The 21,458-nt window shown below is 39.7% G+C and overlaps 1 protein-coding gene across 1 annotated transcript in view; it reads left to right on the top strand.

Moving 5' to 3' along the window:
* Window positions 1-1,971: 1,971 nt before the first annotated feature.
* Window positions 1,972-21,458, top strand: part of PAK5 (p21 (RAC1) activated kinase 5) — a 225,160-nt gene continuing 205,673 nt past the window's right edge. The window contains exon 1 of the mRNA XM_045574506.1: window positions 1,972-2,309. The gene's annotated coding sequence lies outside the window, so the exon portion shown is untranslated. The remainder of the gene's footprint in view (window positions 2,310-21,458) is intronic.

Raw genomic sequence — 21,458 nt, 5'->3', positions numbered from 1 at the left:
AAATATTTATGCAAATAAAGGTGAGGATGATGTGTGAGTGGTGGTGGGTTTTAGAACTACTTGTGTGGCTTAGAGAATAAAAACATGGATTTAGAGACTTCTATTCCTTTAACCAGAAAACAGGATACAATGTACCAGGATATATTTTTCCTTTATATGTAGGAATATTAAGGGAGAAAAGTAATCATTTGTTTATCATTTGATTCCTGTTTTCATATGGCAGCTACTACATTGAGGGTCCTGAGTGAATGGAAAACAAACAAGAGGGAAGTGATTATATACATACATATATATATATTACATACACACATATACACACACTGAATGGAAAACAAACAAGAGGGAAGTGATTATATACATACACACATACACACACACACACACACACTGAATGGCCAGATTATAATGATCTTTGAACGCATAATAAACTGGCCACTCAAATATCTATATCTATGTCTATATCTATATCTATATCTATATCTATATCTATATCTATATCTAATCTATCTATCTCTTAGAGTGCATGAAGTTGTGCATGGGTGGGGGGTCCCACCAGCCTGGCCTGCCTGTTGGTTGGCCTGCCTGTTGGTTGAACTCCTGGTCAAGGAGACAATTTGCATATTAGCCTTTTATTATATAGGACATTCACTGAGTGGCCAATTATTATGTGTTCAGAGATCATAATAATCTGGCCACTCAGTATAGTTAGAAAGCAATTTAGAGTTACTTAGTATAATAGAGTACCAGTAGATACAAACTCTTATTTTTAATCTGCTTTAGAGGTATGGGAACAGACACCCTATCATAATAGTTTATAAGGGTACTGTTTGGCATCTGAGGACAGACAAGGGTGTGATTTTCTGTTCCAAGTTGAAACTCATGACTGGTTTTGTGAGTGTCTCTCTTTCTCTCTCTCACTTGTAACATACAGTGAATACTCTTGTCAATTCCAGAGCCTTTGGCACTTTGGGGGTTGGGAAGAGAGTGAATAACTGGGGGATTTAAGATGAATCACAAGATATTGCAAATCTCAGCTCAGACATCACTCATCAGAAACACCTGTCAACTCTTGGTACATAATCACTCTGCTCCCATCAGTCTTCTTAGGTGGGCAAACCCAGTCTTAACCATTGACACTTTGATGTGTAGTTTCAGGTTTTTTTGTCCCAGTTCAGGAAAGGCAGAGAAAAAAGCCAAAGGAAATTGGTTTTGATTTGAGTAGACTGAGGCTCAGCTAGCAACTACTAGTAGTTTGCTAGTCACCTAGCAAAGCGAGTTTGGAGAGGTTAAGCAACCCCTATTCCCTTAGGCCTCCAATTCTGTCAGTACCCAGTTTGTGCTGGGTGCTCAGAGGCAAGCCCTACTGAGATTCCTCCCAGGGCGAGCACAGCAACCCCCGGGTGGGCTGGGGGCGGGGTGGGGGTGAGGGGACACCTGCGCTTGTTAGCAGTCACACCATCTGTGGGCAGGTGGGGCCTCTGTGGATGCCAGAGACCTTACAGGCTGGCTGATTGAAGGATGGCCCCTGGAGGTCATAGTGTGGGGTGCCCCAGAGTCTTGCTACTCAGCAGTGGTGGCAGGACCAGGCGCGTCACATCACCTGGGAGCTAGTTGGGCTAGAATATCAGGCCTCAGGTCGGACTAACTGAAATCTAACCGGCATGCTCCTTCACAGGCACATTCAAGTTTGAGAAACGCGGTTCTAGGCTACGGAGAGAGAAAAAAAAATCTGCCTCTCAGCCCCGCCCCCTCCCACTCCTAGCTCTCCTCTCAAGCAAAGCTCGCCCAGCATCGGTCCTGCACAACATTTCTGCATAAACCAGAGCGTGTGGGGTGGGGGCGTGCAGGAGCTGCCCGCTCCGGGGAGGCAGAAGATATAGTGCGATTGGATGGGCGAAAGGAGGCTTTCTCCGCTGTGAGTAGACACTCCCCCGACCCTCCCCCGACACCTCTCCACCCCCGCCCCCCGCAGCCGCTCCCGCCTGCCTCCCGCCGGCTGCCGCGAAAACCCGGACTAGCTGCGTGCGCTCACGGCAAGTCCTCCGAGGGGCGACGCCGGGCAGCTGGGCATGCTCAGTAGCTGGGGGAGGCTTGGGTGGAGAGTGGAAAGCTTTGGATCTGCTTCCCCCCACCCCCCACCCCCCACCCCGCCCCTCCCCACGGCCTCCCGCACCCCTAGCCCCCAGCCCGTAGTAGTTGCCCGGCGTCCGCCCGTGCACACCGGGAACATGGCGCTCCCAGCCTCGTAGCAGAGCCGGCGGCGGGGACGGGGATGAGGCGCCGCCGCCGCGCTGACAGCCAGCCGCCAGGTAGGCGGGCGCGCCCCGAGGGGCTGCCGGGCGGATCGGGGCGCCGGGAGGGGCGCCTGCGGGGATGCGCGCGGCTGGGACCGGGGGCATCTTGCTTCGCCGCGAGAGGATGCGAAGCGGACATCTGTGACAGCAGCGCGCAATGTGGCATCTCCTAGGAGATGTCAAGGGCTGGGGATCCGCTGGCAATCGGGGACCGCCTCCCGCCCCTCTCTCTCTCTCTCACACACACCCATGCGCTATCCTCCAGACCCGGCTCTCCGCGGGTCGAATAAAGGAGAGTTCCTTTTTGCTGGGTGGGAGGGCGCGGGGGAGAACCCCCGATCCAGTCTTGGGAGCGCGCTGGTCCCCGGACCACTCACTGGCAAGCCCAGGACCAGCTCTTTGTGTATCCAGCCCTGCACGCCCCGGGGGTGCCATGGTGCCTGCACCTCCCCAGGAGGATTGGACCTATTGCTGGGAGCAGGATTCCCTGGTGGCTTTTGTCTCTCTTGGCAGGTGTGGACGGGAAGATGCCATAGCGGAGCCTGTATGGGGCTGTGTTGTTCTTTGTTACTCGCTTTGGAGTGTGTGTGCGCGCGCGTGGTGGGTTGTAATGGAGAGAGAGAACTTCTGCTCACGGCACGCGTGTGGGCAGAGCATGGAAGAGACTCTCGGTGCCAAACTCTTGTCAAAATTGAGTGCTCTGTGGGCCTCCTCCTGGAGGGTACACTTGAAAAGTCCAGAGAGGAGTGCCCAGTGTGGAGACGCGTGTTAGCCCTTCTTGAACCCATGTGTGCATATCTGAAGCTTTAAACCTGGGACACAAGTTAATTCAGCATTAGGTATCCATTAAAGGGAATTTGAAGGACCGGGGCTATCAGTGGTGGACACTTTTAGGCTAAATTAATAAAGAAAAAAAAGAAGTTGACACAATGCCAGAGGTAAGTGTCATAGTTAATAGTTGCTGATAGCTTAGGGGGCAATCAGGAAACCTGAAGTTCCAACTGGGTTCTACCACGAAATAGCCACAGGGTCTTAGGTAACTCAGAACCTCTCAGTGGCACCCTTTTTTCTTCTGGGGTCTGGTGACATATAGACACTCTCACCTGAGCCCAGAGGGCTAGATGCTCTTCACAAGCCCCTACGACACTAGGACCTATGAAACTGACACCCCACAAGAACAGCTCTGTCACCTTACAGTGCTATATCTGTTATATTCAGCAGTACAACTCAGAGACGAAAATCAATTTAGATTTAGAATATGCTTTTATTTTTTTGCTTTATAATGTAAAGGATGGCCCCCTTTGACTACAAAGTTTAGGCACACTTCTCTGCATACATACAGTATTTATTTTGCGGTCTCCTTAGGTAGCAAAAAATGAGTCAGTATCAGCAAAATGAAATGGGGGAATGCTTAAGGAAAATGCCTTTAAGGAAATTAAACTTGGAAATGTCCAATCTGATGATACATTGACTTGGAATACATATGTGCAAAGCAGATGGCAACAGTACAAGTTGATGACAAGTTCATTGACAGTATTGATCTTAGCATAACATGTTTCTGCTTGTGTGTGAATGGATAGAAAATGGTTGTACTAGATCCCTACAGTTTGTCACTTGGTAAATGAATGTGAGTTTTAATTGCAGCCATTGGAAACACCATTTGGCACTGCCTTTCTCTCCTTCCCTGTGTCAGAGTTTGCTGAAATGCTGCAGGTGTGAGCGGCAGGTGTCCTAGGGTGTGGTTTCATCTTGTTGGTGAGACAGAGCCGAGTTGGAGCTCTGACTCTCATGTATAATATTTAGATTTGTGATCTGGGGCAAGTTCTTTAACTTTCCTAGGCCTCAGGTTTCTGTAATAGAAGCGTAGAAAAACTTTAGATAAGGAAGACTTATCTCAATGTATATGCATGTGGTGTGTGTGTTACTCATGATAGAAACCACCAAGAAAACAGTGGTGACCATTATAAGAGGAAGGGAAATATTTAACCTATCTATGCTAGGTACCTGGTATCATGCTAGTCGCTTTCAAATATGCAATTTCATTTAATCTTCTCAATTGTATTAGTTTCCTAGGGCTGCCATAACAAATTGCCGAAAACTGAGTGGCTTAAAACAAAAACGTATTCTCTCACAGTTCTGGAGGCTAGAAGTCCCTAATTCAAGGTGCTTCCAAGGCTGTGTGCTCTCTGAAGCCCCTATGGGAGGGGCTTTCTTGCCTCTTCTAGCATCTCATAGCCCCAGGTGTTCCTTGACTTGCACCTGTTTAATTCCAATCTGTCTTTATCCTCACATGGCAGAGTTCCTCCTTTTTTATAAAGATGCCATTCATATTGGATTAAGGGTTCACCCTAATTCGGTATGACTTCACCTTAACTTGACACACCTGTAAAGACCCTGTTTTCAAATAAGATCACATTTATAGGTTCTGGTTGGACATGAATTTTGGGGGGACACTATTCAGCCCAGTATGCCAACATCCCTAAGATCTGTGCTGGAGGACTACTTTAATATTAGTCAGCATCCAAGCAGAAAGTAAAGTCAGAGTGGTATGGGCTCAGGAATGACTGTAAAGGTTGTTTAAGGTTTAGTTTACTTGAGGTTTAATTTACCCAAACATGGTAGGAAAGAGCAGCATTCAAACATACCTCACTTATACAAATGTCACTTTCCTGGAAACCCAGACAATCCAGGACCTGAGTTTTGAAAAGGTAATATACCTAAAATACCCTGTCCCAAATAGATTTGTTAATGTTGCCTTCCTCTCTTTTTTGCTACCCCACCAACACAATGCAAACAAACAAACAAATAAACAAAAAAAAACCACAAATCTAAATCAAACAGCAAAAATAACATCAGTAACAAAAAGACCCCAATTTTAGCACCTTTCTAATCTTTCTTATCCTGGTAAATGGCACCTCTATTCATGGAGTTGCTTTAACCAGAAACTCAAGAATCATCTTTGATAATGAGGAGGAAACTGGTCTTGCAAGGCGTGCCAAGCCTTAAAACTGTGAACAATGCACTGCCCTAGGGGGGCGGAGGGTCATTATCACTGGCCCCAGGACAGATCATTGGATATGGCCTGTGGACCCCCCAACACCTGGGGGCCCTTAGGTAAGCCCGAGAAAGAGGGCGGAACCGTATCTGCAACACAAAGACCCCAGCAGGTTATAAAAAGTGAAGCCCTTTGCCTGTTCACTCTGAAATTATTCCTGGAATCCACTAGTGTTAATAAATGGGGTCCCTCCCTTTCTCTAGGAAGCATGCTTGATAGTTCTTTGGTCTTCTGTAACAATACCTCCATTCCCTTTGTCTTCCACACCCAAAACTATCACAGTCTTAAACATTCAGTCTTTCTATTCATATCTCTGAATCTATCTTGATAGATTCTTCTTTCCATCCCTACCCCCATCACCATCAAACTTCAAGTCCTCATCTCTCCTCTGGATTATTTGTATAATCTAGCAAGACGCCTGGTTGCTTGCTTCACTCCTCCGATACTTCATCCATAACAGGTAGGATCATGTCAGTCCCCTGCATAAAATACATTTACTTTTCTGGGACAAATTCCAGAGACCCTCAGAGTCTTGGGTACTTGGGCTGCCTCATTTTGGGCATCTCTTCCTCGTGCTGCTGCCTTACTGTTCTGCTGTCTTTTTCTCGGATATCCCAAGCACTTGCCCCCTATACTTTGCAATTCAAGCTGTACTCATCCTTTGGGCCTCTTTGATCTCCCTTCCCCATAACCCGAATCTCTCACCACCTTGCTGCTTTCCTTCTATAGCACTTATTTTCTATTTATTTGTTTGGGTATTTAATGTGTGTAAGCTCTGTGATGGCCATTTATTTTGTATTTTACATGTAGAAGATGTTTAATAAATGTTTGGTGAATGAGTGAAGGAATGACTACTCTTCCTCATAGCCATTTTTTTTCCTAGGCCATTTTAAAGATCTGATTTTTTAGAAATTTTTAAACTTACTATGTTATATAAAAAAGAACAATTAAGAATCTCATTATGATTTCAAAAGAGGAGTATTCTTGACTTTAACAAAAGCATCTACTAAGAAGTGTTTTTAAGTGAGCAGTTAATAATTGAGTCCAAATATTTTCTGGCAATTGAGGATTTTGTAAAAATATATCAGTCAATCAATAAATATTATAGAAATATTTTGTTGGACATTTATATTTGCCATGCCAGGCCCTAGGAAGACAAGGGTGAACTAGACTTTCAGCCTTCTAGAGATTAATAAATAACAATAATTAATAATCAATAACATTATTTACTATTAAATTTCTGTTATGTCCCAGGTTCTCATCAGTCCTTATCCCTACTTATTGCTATCGATAACCCTCCAATGTTTCTCAATACAGAATCTAATAAAATGCACAACAAATATTTGATGAATTGACAATTAGTAGATACTATTATCCCAATATTTTAAAATAGAAAGCATGCTTATCTGGGGAAAAGAGAATCTGTTCATATATATATAAGGCCATGCAATTGCTTTCTGAATATATCTAGGTGGACCTTGTTCTGTTTTCAAAGTCACCCTGCCTATTGTCTCTGGGGTTAAAATAAGAGACAGATTGCTCTTTGTATGAGAACATGTACCTGGTGTCAAAATCCTTAGGAACCAGCTGAATTGTTTAACTTGTCCTATTTAATCCAAGTGAGAAGTGACAATGTTTCTCATTCAGAGCTCTTTTTGGCAGTTTTCAAGAGCAAGACTGAGTGCCTGAGGGAAGTGAATGTGGTTCAACACAGGAACACAGGTTACATTTGGGATTTCTAGGGTGTCCTCAATTTCATGTCATTTTATTTTTTTTGCCTGAGAGGTGATTTTTAAAAACAAAAAAAATTGCTTAATGCATATGGTTAGGTATAACTTTTCACCTAAGTAGTGAAAAATCAGAGATTGTGTCTTGATGGAAACACAATTGAATAAGTTAAAACCTAAAGAAACTAATGAGAGATTTTAGTAAGGTTATGTAATAATGCATGTTCAAAAAACATTGGCTACCCAAAGTGCCAGCATTTACCAACTAAAAATACAATGGAAAATGTTTCTGTCCGTGTATCCACAAAAATATAAATTATCTAGGAAACATAGCAAATGGACATAAAATACTGGAGACTAATAAGAAATATCTGAATACTTAGGAAACTATAAAATTTTACACAGACACATAAAATAAGAAACAAACAAATGAAAATATTCCTTATTCTTGGGTAAAAAGATGCAAATGATGAACTGGTTATTTCTCCATGATTAATTAGTTTTATTGCATTGGGATTTGGGAAACTTGAAAAAACGATTTTAAAATTTGTCTGGAAAAATAACCATATGACAGAAGTCAGGAAAATTTTGCAAAAGAATGTATATGGAGTGGGTGAGTAATCTTTCTAGAAATAAATCTATAATCATATAGCAGTGTAGAATCAAGCTATAATCATTATAGCAGTGTAGTACTGGTGTAAGAATCAATACATAGCGCAATGGAATAGAATAGCCTGGAAATAGGCTCAGGTAGATTTTGGGTAAAAAAAAAAAAAAAGTGATGGAAAAAGCATTTTGAAATATAGAGTATTTGACAAGAGTCAAGGAAATTGGCTAAGTATGTAGGAAACATTCAACTAAGAACTTCTAATTACATGACTCCTTAGAATAGTGGTCAGCAAACTGCACCTCGTGAGCCACATGTGGCTCTTTGGCCCCTTGAGAATGGCTCTTCCAGAAAATAGCATGTGTGGGCGTGCACATACAGTGAGATTGAAAGAGTACCCTAATTAAGTTAATAACAATGTATCTACCTATATAGTTTAAGTTTAAAAAATTTGGATTTCAAAAGAAATTTCAGTCATTGTACTGTTGATATTTGGCTCTGTTGACTAAAGAGTTTGCCGACCACTGGCCTAGATGGTTTCCAGGCAAGAAACAAAGCTAAAAGGAAATACTTAGCCATTTCAGGGAAGAACTTTTTAATATAAAGTTAATGAAAAGAATCACAAAGCAAAAGATAGATTTAAATATATTTTAAACCTTTTCATATAGAAAAATATAGTTTAAAGTAGAAAACAGTAGTGGAGAAAAGTAGTGACACCACGGATGATAGAACAGATAATGTAAGAGTTACACTGAATTCTTGCATATTAGTAAGTAGAAAATAACATCCTAACAGAGTTATTTAAATATCTGAATAAGCAATAAAAAGGAGAAATAAAAAGACTCATACATATATTTAATAAATATTCCTACTATTAATCACATAAATGTAAATTAAAACAAAAGTGAGATACTATGCTTCACATATTAAACAGTGTGTGTACTGTTGTGTGTGTTTGTGTGTGTGTGTATAAAATAGTAAAGTACTGGCAAAGATGCAGTCAGAAGGATATTCTCATTGGTACTGGTGAAGACTTACAGTATACAACCTTCCCAAAAATAGTTTGAAAATATTTGTGGGAGCTTTTAAAAGTTCAAGTTATTTGACATACTATTTCTCTGGCTTTAAAAAAAAAATCCTCACCTGAGGACACACATGTACATGAAGAGAGAGAAAGAGAGAGAGAGAGATCAGTTGCCTTCCACCTGTGCACCCTGTTCTGAATCAAACCAGCAACCTTTCGGTGCGCAAGGCAACATTCAACCTACTGAGCCACCCAGGTCAAGCTATTTCTCTGGCTTTTAATTTCACTTTTATTTTAGTCTTTGCAGAAACAGACAAATTTTATATAGAGTATTATTTACATAATTTGCATAACAGAAGATAGACTATTCCATAGATGTTGAAATTGACTATTTCAAATCTTATGTAATGACATGGAACAACAATTTTAAGTGGAAATAACCAAATGCACTACTGCATTACAATATGTGTTTTGTGAAGTGGAAATATCACACAGACATATAAAACTGAAACCCAAACAAAGTTAAGCAATGCCTGAGTTGGTAGAAATATGGATAACTTTTTTTTTGTACTGTTCCATATTTTTCAGAATTTAGTCAATGATGACATATTGTTTTATGAAACAAAATAAAACCCCACTATTTTACAAATATGGCAGTGATCCACATTCAGGTTGTAATTATTCATTTATGTAACCAACGTTCATTGATTATCTCTTATGTCAAGGGCTCTGCCAAGTATATCAGCAGGAACCTTAGTTTGCATGCCAATGACAGAAACTGTCTATCTTCAGCAAAGAGAATTTACTAGAAGGTTGTGAGATAGCTAATACAATAGAATTGTCAGAATTGAGGGAAGTGGGGCAAAAACAATAACAACCATCACCGAAAGACAGGCTCAGAAGCTAAGCAGAACTTAGCCAGTTCCCTGGTCTAGTGTCAGGAGCTAGAGAAATGACCAAGAACAGCCTGCTCAGGGCTGGGCCACGGTCCTCTGGTGGTTATCCTTTGGGGCTTGCTCACCACACCCAGGTCGCTTGCATCAGAAAGGGGAAGGCACCTTGGTTAGTAGGCCCATTGCCCCTTTTACAGTAAAAGAAGCAAGCAAGATGGGATGGATGCTAAACAACCCAAACCAAATGAAAACAAAAAGACAAAAATGGCCATTACCCAGAACTTGGAGGTGAACAAGATTGAGTAGCAGCCATCTGTCCCTCCCCTGTAGAGGGAGCAACCACTGAGATGTAGAACACAGATAAGATAACACAGGGTTTGAAGTATAAGGGCCACCATAGTGCCCCACACAGGAGAAGTTTGCTCCTGGTGTCAGTAGTGGCATGTCCTGAGGAAGGTGGCTTTTCAGATCTTCCTGTATGGGCAGGATTGTGGAAGAGGAGATCCCATTCTCGAGTCAGACAAGAGCCAATGAACAGATTACCGGGAGGAAGCTGTTCAGCAGAAGTATTGATAAAAGGTATAGTTTGGCAACAATTGGGGCACTCACACAAGGTTAGGCTTCTTTTTATTCTGAATTAGCTGACCTACCGTAATGTTGGAGTTTAGTCCACCAAGAATACTGGGCTCTTGGTTTAAATAACTGTTGGGCCATAATACTAAAAAATCATCCATGGGCCCATGTGCATTCTTCCTACAATTTTCATTCTAAGTAGGAGATATCTGTGGCTAACCAGGTAATTTAATGTGCAGGTTTGGGTTGCTTTGATAACTGTTCATAAACTTTTCCCAGAGGAAAGGAAACTTGCAAAGGGAAGGGAAAAGGTTAATTCTTCTTCTGTTGCACTAAAAACAGAACAGATAAAATCTTAAGTTACTAAGGGGTGGTTTTGTCATGGACATTGCATGATAAGGAGCTGAGCTGGGCTACACCCTCCTGCATCTAAGAGCCCACGTGCAACTGTGGCCCCCTCTGGGTCCTGCTCCACAAACCGAGGACCTTGGACTCCCCAGCTTATAAGGCTCATGGGCCCCAGTGAGGCTGAGGACAGACTGATAATGGGGGTTTGGACTTACAGATGTTGTTGTCCACATACAAGTCCTGGAGGCCAGGGTAGAAAGAGAAGGGAGCAGTAGGTTGGATTTCCTTATTTTATCATGTGAATTTCAAGACATGATATATTTAAACCTGGCTTCTAGGTTGTTATGGAGGCATATTTATTAGAGCAGGGACATGGCTCATCCTTAACAATTTTAGCTTGAATTATCATGTCTAAATATCTAAGATATATAATAATCAGGACTCCATTTGTGTTCCATTTGTGCTCTTGCCTTCTCAGATGTAGGATCTGGCCTGCTTGGGTAGCTATTTTAGAAAGGCAACACTCAGTTGTTCACACACATATACACACACTTTGGCTGCTTGTGCATCAGCAATGTAGGTTATAAGAAAAATAGACTATACTGAGATTATAGCTAACATATTGAACAAGATGTTTAAGCCCTTACCCACCTATTTGACTTGTGTATCTTAATTAGTCTTCATACAGCTCTGTAAAATAGGTTATTCAAGGCAGTATATCATGCAGGTTAAACAGGGTAACAAAGAACAGTCAAATCCTGGCTCATCTGAATCCCATTGTCCATCAACACTATGCCATATGGCAATTCAGTAGGTGAGAAGAGAAGCTTTGTTTGGAGTCCTTTCAACCTTCAATAATTTAACAATTGCTGGATTAATCAACCCACCTCCACTCTCAAATCCTCTGATTCAGCATTTCTCTCCATGCAAATTTCCTCGTGAAAGTAAAGTAAATGCATTAACTGCTTGGCTGTGTTCACTATTATGATTAACTGAATGATCAAAGCCAAAAATCAATATTCAGTGGCTTGTATAAGAAACAAATTTAGCTTTCTCTTTAAAACAGATGTCAGTTATAGGAATGCTTCTGCCAGTTTTCAAAGGCATTGCCATCTGTGTCATTGGTGATGAAGGTAAATGGGCAACGGAGAATATCTTTGTTTTTTTTTAAAGCACTGTTTCATCCCCCAGGCCTCCATTGCTCCATTGTTAGGATGGTTAGGAGCAAACATCATTGGCTCTGTCACTCATATAACAAATTATAGGGGGGTGGGCAAGGGCTCACTCACACCTTTGGTCCCAAATATAAGATCTATGATAGATAGATTCAAAAGTTGTTATTGTTAGCTTCACTTTTCAATTCAAATTCAAGATTGATACACTATTTTAGAAACATGGCAGGGAAAATGAATGCTCTCTGTTCCTGATTAGAGAAAACTATAAACATTAGATAGGGGTATAAGGTAACTATTCTAAGTACACTAAAAAGAGAGAAAATCATGATGCAAACTATAAGCTCAAAGCAAGTTTTCCAAAAATACAGTCTATAAACTGAGCTTCTTTAAAACAAAACAAAACAAAACAAAACAACCTTTAAGAATACATAGTTGATTACTAGATGCAACTTACACCTGGTGCTCTATTGTCTTACACCTGATATGAATGTGGTTGGTTGGTGACCCTTGCTTGAACATCAGCTGATTTTTATCATATACTGAAGCTGGGGTTTTATTCAGTTCTGTCCAAGTATTTGGCACCTTGGCTTCCTTAGTAACAGATGCCCTAAAAAATGAAAAACAAACAAACAAACAAAAAAAAACTGGGAAGGCTTGGGAGGGAAATGAATCAAAGTAAATGGTCTCAGAAAGGGGTTTCCCAGTGTAGGACCCAGGGTTTCTTCTGTTATTTTCTATCAGGATTCGTAGAGAGAAGCTTCTAGAATGATAACTGGGAGGACCTTTTTAAAGGCAATTTATAGATTCTACGAAATAAGTTACTGTGTTTTCTTTAGCTTGGATTCCTGAGGTGAGTACCTGTATTGGCATATTAGCCGTCTATACTGGTTGAAAGAAACACTTGCCATATAGACTCCGCTAACAACCAGGAATCAAGTAACAACAACTGGAGACTCCTAGTATCTATGAAATATAATCAAGGTATCTTGTCAAAACTGGAAGGTATAGAACACTTGTTTTAGTGGGTACTAACATTTGATGGTGCTAACTAGAGTAGTCCAGTCTTGTGGCCTGGATGTGTTCTGTTTGCCATGCAGAATGTGAAGTTTCCCTTAAAAATATCCAGATTTTAGGTATCTCTTTAAAAAAATCATATGTACAAATAAAAATTTGGCAGCACTGACCATGTTTCCTCATGACAGCCATCCACTTTGGTTAAGTAGCAGCTGCTGCCGCCATTGGCAGGTGATGGAGTTTCATTTTGCCACAATCCACACCACCCCCTGGTGTGTACCATTGGCCCATTTTACATGTTTATGTGACCCTCTTAGTCCTTGAAGTCATTTCAGTTTGTAACCTCTACATTAGAGGAGAAGCTTGGTTTTTGGTTTGGATCATTTTATTCTTATATAGTGTACCTTCTTAATCTACCATTTTCTGAAAATGAGTCAGTTTATATAAATATAATAAATAATTTAAAATATAGAGTTTAGAAATATTTGGTGAGAATATTTGCATAGTAAGGCGTCAGTAACTAAACTTTTAAAATATTTTTTCAACATTAGATGATTATGAAGAATTTCCTCTTGTGTTTCATTTGAATTAAACTGAAATAGAATAAGACACCAAAGGGTCTTGAGTTTGCTGGAGGTAGAAATGATTAGAACTGAGAAATATGCTATCATATTTCATATGACATTATCATCTGGAAAGTATAAAACATTCAGAATGCAAATATGCCCATAGAAGTGAAGTAGAACCTTATAAATGACATGCATTCTGTAGAATGGCTGGCAACATCTCAAAATCAATATTGGAATCACCCAGGGCGACTGAGAATAATGATATCACTGTACCTTACTAAAATTAATGAAAAACAAATGAGATAGAAAATTCCAGAGTTGTCCCTAGAGTTTTTATTTCTTGAGCTAGAAGAGTGAGAGATTTTAGGAAATGGTCCCCCCTCCCCTTTTTTTTTCAGATCTCAATTTTATTTGAAACATGGAGTACAGCCCACCCAGTGAAGGGAATTTTTATTTTTTTCTCTAGACATATCAGGATATGCAATGACTGTAGATCTCATTGTAAAACAGAAAAACTTTTGGTTCTAAGTAAATCACTTAACTGGTAAGATTAAAATTAAGATAATTGGATTTGTCTACTAGGGTGGTGTCTGGTTGCTTTTGCTTTGTCCTTTGATAGACTAGCTAAGAAAAATAGAAAACATAATACAATGAGCATTCCCAAGTAATCATTCATTCAACAGGCATTCACTGGGCACTACTATGTTTCTTTGGGGTGGCACTTACTCATGTGGAGGCACATTAAGAAACATAGATAAAAATCCCTCCTATGCAAGGAGAAATAGATAATGAATAATAAATAATAAATAAATAAATAATAAGCATAATAAGTAAATATATAGAATGTCAGAAGGTGATCTGTACTTTGTAAAAGTAGGCTGGCTCATCAGGGAGATCAGAAGTGCTGAGATGATGGTAGGAAACATTCAGTTTGAAATAGGGAGGGAGGTGGTCAGGATATGCCTCACTGAGAAGGTGATATTTGAAGGAGGGAAGGGAACTACCTGTGTAGAAATACCCTGTGATAGCAATGAGAGAGCACCACAGTCATAGAACCCGGTGCAAAGGCTTCAAGGCAAGCCACCTGGCTATTTGAGGAAGTGCAAGGAGGTCAGTGTGGTTGGAGCAAAGTGAATGAGGGAGCTGCAGAAGGTGGCAAGGTCAGGGGGAATGAGTGGTCAGTCAAAACCAGTAGATAGAAATGAACACTTGGGCCTTTTCTCTGAGCAAGATGGAGAGACTTGAGAAAAGGACAGGATCTGACATAGTTTCTAGGAGACACTAGCTTTTTTATTGAGAAGGGAAAAGTATGAAAGCAGGACACTGATCAGGACATTGCAATAATTCAAATAATAGATGATGATGATGATGATGATGATGATGATGATGATGATTTTACAAGGCTTGTAACAGTGAATGTGATAAGTAGTGACTCAGTTCTCATATATTTTGAAGGTAGTGTTTCTTTAGAATTAGGTATGGGTTATGAGAGAGAGAGAGTAAAGGCTGACTCCAAGCTTTTTGGCCTGAGCAACTAGAAGAGTGAAATTACCTGCAGCTAAGAAAGGGAAGGTGTTGGGAAAAGTAAGTTTCTAAGGGGTAAATCAGCAGTTTAGTTTGGACATTAGCTAATAGCTATGTAGCCAGTAGCTGTCTACTTGCAATGGAGATGCTGAGTATCTGTATACTAGCAGTAGGAAGTCAGTAAACATCTGGGTGGACACTAATGGGGTTTGTTATGTCCATACTGTTGTTCCTTTAGTGTGTTCCTTCAGAATTCTTCAGAAGTTGCAAAAAATCCTATCTTTTGCTAAATAACTGCGAGCATTAACTGGACCATATATTAGCGTAGACAAGGACACCCTGTGTCCACTGGGTAAAAGGGCATTGAGCCTGAGTAAGTTGCACTCAAAGTCATTTCCAAATGAATAAGATAATATAACCGCAGGTGCTGAACTGGAGTCTTAGATAATTAAGCATGCAGCTGTTAAATGCAGCTAATGTTGAAAAATAGGACAGAAGTAAGGCTACAATTGACCTTGTGATGAAACAGAAAGGATAAAATATTCCCCAGGAGTAAGTCACTTATCCATGTGATGCAATTTCATGCTTTCAGTGCACTGGTGAGCCAGTTGGTAGGCCATCTCCTCCAAGGCATTAATGGAACTCTGTGTCCCAAATACAGCAGGCCTTTGAATATCATTTCATTTAATAGTGTTTCATTATAATATTGATAAAGGAAAAGATCGATTCTCATCTGGGATCACTATCTGTTTGGGTTTCCCCTGGGGACTCTGAGTTCCTCCCACATCTCAAAGATGCACGTGAGGTGAATTAGTATGTCTAAATTGTCCCAGTCTGAGTGAGTGTGGGTCTGCACATGAATGCCCCCTGCAGTGGAAGGCTTCCTGTCCAGGGTGGATCCCATCGCCACCTTGTGAGCTAAGCTACTGAGACAGGCTCCAATCACTGGCCACCTCCCACTCTGAACTACAATCTGCAGGTTGGAAAATAATTATCTTACTTGTTTTTATCACTTTTTAAAAAAATATATATTTTATTGAATTTTTTACAGAGAGGAAGAGAGAGGGATAGAGAGTTAGAAACATCAATGAGAAAGAATCATCCATCAGCTGCCTCTTGCACACCCCCTACTGGGGATGTGCCCACAACCAAGGTACATGACCTTCCTCGAATCAAACCTGGGACACTTCAGTCAGCAGGCCGACGCTCTATCCAATGAGCCAAACCAGTTTCGGCAACTTTTTTTTTTTTTTTTAAGTGTCCATAGAGCTCCATTTATTTCAGTGTTTACATTACAAAATGTTTTGAGTCTTTTTTTTTTTTTTTTTTTTAAGTTTGGTGATGTTTTTGTGACTGTAAATATGTTGTAGGAACTTAACTCTTGTTTATATCAATTGGCCTGTGATAAAATTGGTTTCGTCATTACACTTAAGTTGGAGTTTACAAAAACTTACCAATGATGTTAAGTGAGGCCTTACTGTAATGTGGCTCCAGCTATGATCATTTTTAGGAATAGATTCTAGAAAGTAGGGAAAGTTGGAGAAAACATAATAAAAGTTATATCTATTGGCATGGATAATAAAAATGATTTTAATGAGTCTAAGCCTTGCTAGAAACCCCAAACTAAAAATAGTTTTCAATGGAGAAAGAAGAGTGCATAATATGTTTGATGAGAGCAGAGAGACAAGTCTTAGTTATATTTATATCCATGAATACAGTAAATGTTAGTGAATTTTAGCATTGGGTGTCAAAATGCACTTGATCAGCAAGAAGCAAGGAATGGATATTGGACAGGCAGTTAGCAGCCTTTAGTGAGATTTAAAAAATAACCCAGATGGTTCCTTTGATGAGAATGTATGAGTGGGATAGTAGGGAAAGTGTTTGAAAATTGGCCATCTGTTTCAAAGAATTGTGGAGCTAGAAGGGGATACAAAGCACAGGCGGTCTTATCAAGATTGCCAGGAAGTTATTTAGACTTAGCAGGCCCCACATCATTGTGCTCTTAAAATAATAAGCCTAGCATTTGAGATATGAGTTTAAGAAAGGCATCACTGATATTGCAAGGAGCCCTCTAGACCAGTGTTTCCCAACCTTCTCTCATGATGAGAATCACCTGATGGAGTTGTTAAAACACAGATTCCCGGATCCCAACTAAGAAGTGCTAAACTAGAATTTTTGAGAACATATAGGTAAAATTGCATACCTAACTTAGTGCTCTGTATATAAAATCTGTCTTAGAGCACTAGTTAGGTATACAATTTTACCTATATGTTCCCAAAAATTCTAGTTTAGCACTTCTTAGTTGGGATCCGGGAATCTGTGACTCCACCAGGTGATTCTCATCATGAGAGAAGGTTGGGAAACACTGCTCTAGACAAAACCTTGGATGCTGGAGTTTCCCACCTGAAATGTCAGGAAGGTGTAGAGAATCCTTTCAAAATTTCTGGTGTTCCTGAAGGAATGAAGAGAAGAAATTTGGGAAGAGCTATTGGAGTGGTCTTGAGTATCTTTGAATCATCAACACTGAATCTTTTTTTTTTTTTTTTTTACCATCTTGATTGCTCTAATTGTTGAACTTGAGAGTTATAATTTTGTTCTTCCTTAGGACATAAGGGCTCACTATTCAATTCTTTTATATTCAGGACCTAAGTATTATAAAACTTTGTTCACATTGTGTGGTTGAGAGAACTGATGATTGATAATCTGGTCCATGTGAATGTTGCCTCCTGGAATGCTATAGTCCATAGTCTGAATGGCCTTCTGCTCTGATTCTGCTTGCATTGTCATTGATTTGGTCCAAACTTTGTGAAATGTTTTCTTTTCTCCTTCTCCCTCCTGACTGTCAGAGGCTTGAGAGAAGAAGCTAGATTTTATGTATTTATAATAAAACATCTTACATGATACCCTTCAGTGAGTTGCTCAATAAATCTTTATTAAATAAATGAGTGAATAATAATGCTGGATCTTGCTGAGACTTAATTGTGTGTTAGCCTCTATATAAAATTTTGTTTTTAATCTGTGTATGTCTTTTATCCAAATAGTAACCCCATGGAGGTACACATTGCCTTTATTTCTCCTTTCAGAATGTAGAGATGGTGAGCAAAAGGTGCATGAGTGGAAACACTGAGTGAATACAATTCTTTCAAGAATTTTGGTATGGAGGACTGAAAGTGTTAAGAATGGAAGGGGGGGGGAGACATATTTGTAATAACTTAAACAATAAAATTAAAAAATAGAAAAAAAAAAGAATAGAAGGTATAACTGAAATAGGATGTTTGCTCGAGAGAGAGAATTTTATATGAAGATGGATGAGTTTGAGCATGTTTAAATGTTGGTGGGAAGGATGCAGTTATGAGAAGGAGATGGAACGTGTAGTTGAGATAACTGATAATTGATAATCATGCAGAGATGAACCCAGAGGATAGGCAGGAGAGGATGGGATGGATTCAGGAGAAGTTGGTGGTGGGAACCTAAAAGTTTTTGTCTGAAGCCTTTTCATTTTATCTTTGAAGAAGGAGGCAAAGTCATCTATTTACTTTGAGGAGGAAGGTTGTCATTTTCCTGCAATGATGATGGGCATTTTTAAGGAGAATGGGTAAAGTATGAATTTGTCTCTGCAGAGGTTCAGAGGGACTGAGTCAGTTGATTAGAGACTCAAGCATTTCCAGGTACTTCTATCAGTTTATTTTAATGAAGTCATGGCTGCAAATTAAAGTCTAAGTGCTAAAAAAGACATTTGGCCTAATTTAATTAGAATATAAAATAAAAGCACCTTCTGTACACAAGTAAAATTTGAATTTAAAGAAAGGAAGCTTTTCTTCTCCTGATTTCTACCTCTTGATTCATTTTCATAAAAATTGGCATTAGGAAGAGGATATACTGAGTGTATTCTGTAAACTGAAGTTGTATTTGTAGCCAGATGCTTTGGAAAGTGGAGAGTGAGTGTTTTCAGTGGGATTCTTTTGCTTGAAAGAGACTAACCTTGAAGAGATCCAGCTTGAAGTATACAACAAAACTAGGAATTTATTGACCTGTTGAGCTAAAAAAAAAGTCCAGCGATACAATTGGAACAGGAGCTCAAAGATATTATCATGGTGCCATTTCTTCCACATATATCAGCTCTACATATTTCTCTGTGGGCATCATTTTCAGGAAGGTTCTTCCACTTTTCTGGAAAGATGTTCTTCCTCATCACCCCCTCACTCTGCCACTCTAGGTTTATATCCTACTGATTTTAAAATACAGCAGAAAATACTCAGGGATTCAAGAATTCCAACAAAAATGCCAAGATCGGTTTGGCTGAGTGGATAGAGTGTTTGCCTGAGAACTGCAAGGTCCCAGGTTCGATTCCAGTCAAGGGCATGTACCTTGGTTGTTGGCACATCCCCAGTAGGAGGTGTGCAAGAGGCAGCTGATGGATGATTCTCTCTCATTGATGTTTCTAACTCGCTATCCCTCTCTGTAAAAAAATCAATAAAAAAAATATATTTTTTTAAAAAAGAATTCCAACCAAAGTCTTAGGAATGAATTTCAGTAGCTCAGGTATTACTTTTGCAGGTCACATGACAGTGCCCATTTTTTATCTTTGTCATCTAGCCTGGAGAATGTTCTGTTGCTCTTCGAGTCCAAACCCCTCCCTGGTGTCAGAGTGGAGTTAACTTTCTCTCAAATCACCTGGGCAAGAAGTGGGGGGGAGAGAGGATTCACACAGATTATCACAAGCAGGAGCAATAGATGTGGTCATGAAAATTTTTTTTTCTTATAGTGGATAACAGAAAAATGGCCTAATGTAATTATAGTAGTCTCTACCAAGTTTTCTGGCTCAGTGACATTTCTCTGGTCACATAGTTTTGGCAACCCTTATTTATTGGACTGATTGTATGTGAAAATATCTATTTTTCCTGGGAATGAATTAGCGGCTTCCCAAGACCCTATACATAGATTCTTTTTCACCATCCTCTTGTGATCTTCACTTTTTATCTTTGTGTCCTAATTTTGCCATTGTATGGCTGCTTCTATTTTGGAAACTTGGTAGGAAATAGATTTGTGTGGACATACTGATTTAGCATGAAATTAAAATGAAAAATCATTAGCATATTTAGAACCTCACGTAATGGGAGGAAAATCGATGATAATTGCCACCTAAATGTTTCTCTGGGAATGAATTTATATGGGTCAGTGGGGACATACTGTCATACCAAACTAACACGAAAAGCATGCGCCAATCTCTCAATTTCTCCTAATATTGTCCTTTGGCTTTTCCAAGCAGAATATGATTTCTCATGATTTAAGTAACTTGGTATCATGATGCCCTGTATAGCTTTGTGTTTTGTTAGGTGAGGTAAACTTTTGGACAAGACAAAAAGAAAAATACTTATAGTAATTACTGTTATTTTGGCTCTTATTTACTTTAAGTGATGTCCAATACCTTTGTATTATTTCTAGTCTTATCTGCCAGTCTATGTTTTATTTGAACAGTATACACCTACCAATTTGTTTGAGGTTGGTTGTTCATGAATTCTTAAGAAAGTGACATACTTAGAATTCTGTTTAATGATTACCTCCAGACCCTCGAAAACCATAATGTTTTTATTCTTTTTTCATGGAATATTATCAGATATATACTTTATGATAATTTCATTTGTCCATTAAGAGATTGAATACTGGTGGCTTTAGGGACATCGGGGTCTCTATGCACTTGTTCAGATGTATTTGCTGTCCCTGATATGTTGTAGGTTATCGGTTCTTGTGGATATGCCTCCTCCTATCAGACTCTGTCCCAGGAGCTGCTGTTCCCATGTTAATGGATTGACAATCCTAAATGATATACCTGTATTTTTCTGTGTATAAGATGCCCTCATGAATAAGGACCCCCCCCTCCACCTTTCCAAACCAACATTAAGAAATCAATATTTTAAATATTTTGCTGGTTTTCCTCTTCAGGCTTTTTTTTTTTTTTTTTTTTTTTTTTTTTTTTTTTGCATCTTAAGGAGTTGTTCTTCCTGTTTTCTCTACTGTCTGATCATATATTCAGTGGGAGGAGGTCTAAATTGTCTCTCTGCCACTTTATTTCCATGTTCTTTTGCATAGCTGATCATATTTAGTTTGAATTTTGCACAGTAAGACAATCACTTACCGGTATTTATCTTTTTATTTTCGACATCATTATGGGCTCAGAATGCTCCAGTCCCTGTTACATCTGCGCATTCTCCACCTCCACCTCCAATTGCGGCATCAGCTGACCTCAGTAACAATAGGCAGCTATGCACCCGCTTGGCTCTTCCTAGGCTCCTTCCATATATAAGACGCCCCTCAATTGTCAGTCTAACAATTTTAGAAAAAAAAATAGCATCTTATACTTGGAAAAATACGGTATTTGCTTTCCCTGATTTAGTGTGGGTCATTGATTCTTACCTCCTCCTAAAAGATTCTGTTCCACAAACTGCTGTTCCCATGTTAATGGATTGACAATCCTAGATCACTCACTTTCCCTTCCTTTGACCTCCTTTGGGTTCCCTTATTAAAAAATCTGTATATTCCTTCACTTCCTCCCCCAGAAAAGAGAAGATTCAATTCTTCCTCTCCTCCCAGGAAAAATAATATTATTCCCCAGAACAATTTTACCTCCAAACCAAAAGGCAGAAATAACAGAAAT

Source organism: Pipistrellus kuhlii, unplaced genomic scaffold (genome assembly GCF_014108245.1).
Source record: "Pipistrellus kuhlii isolate mPipKuh1 unplaced genomic scaffold, mPipKuh1.p scaffold_m20_p_6, whole genome shotgun sequence".
In the NCBI taxonomy this organism is placed as follows: Eukaryota; Metazoa; Chordata; class Mammalia; order Chiroptera; family Vespertilionidae; genus Pipistrellus; species Pipistrellus kuhlii.
This window is presented reverse-complemented; position numbering and strand designations above follow the sequence as displayed.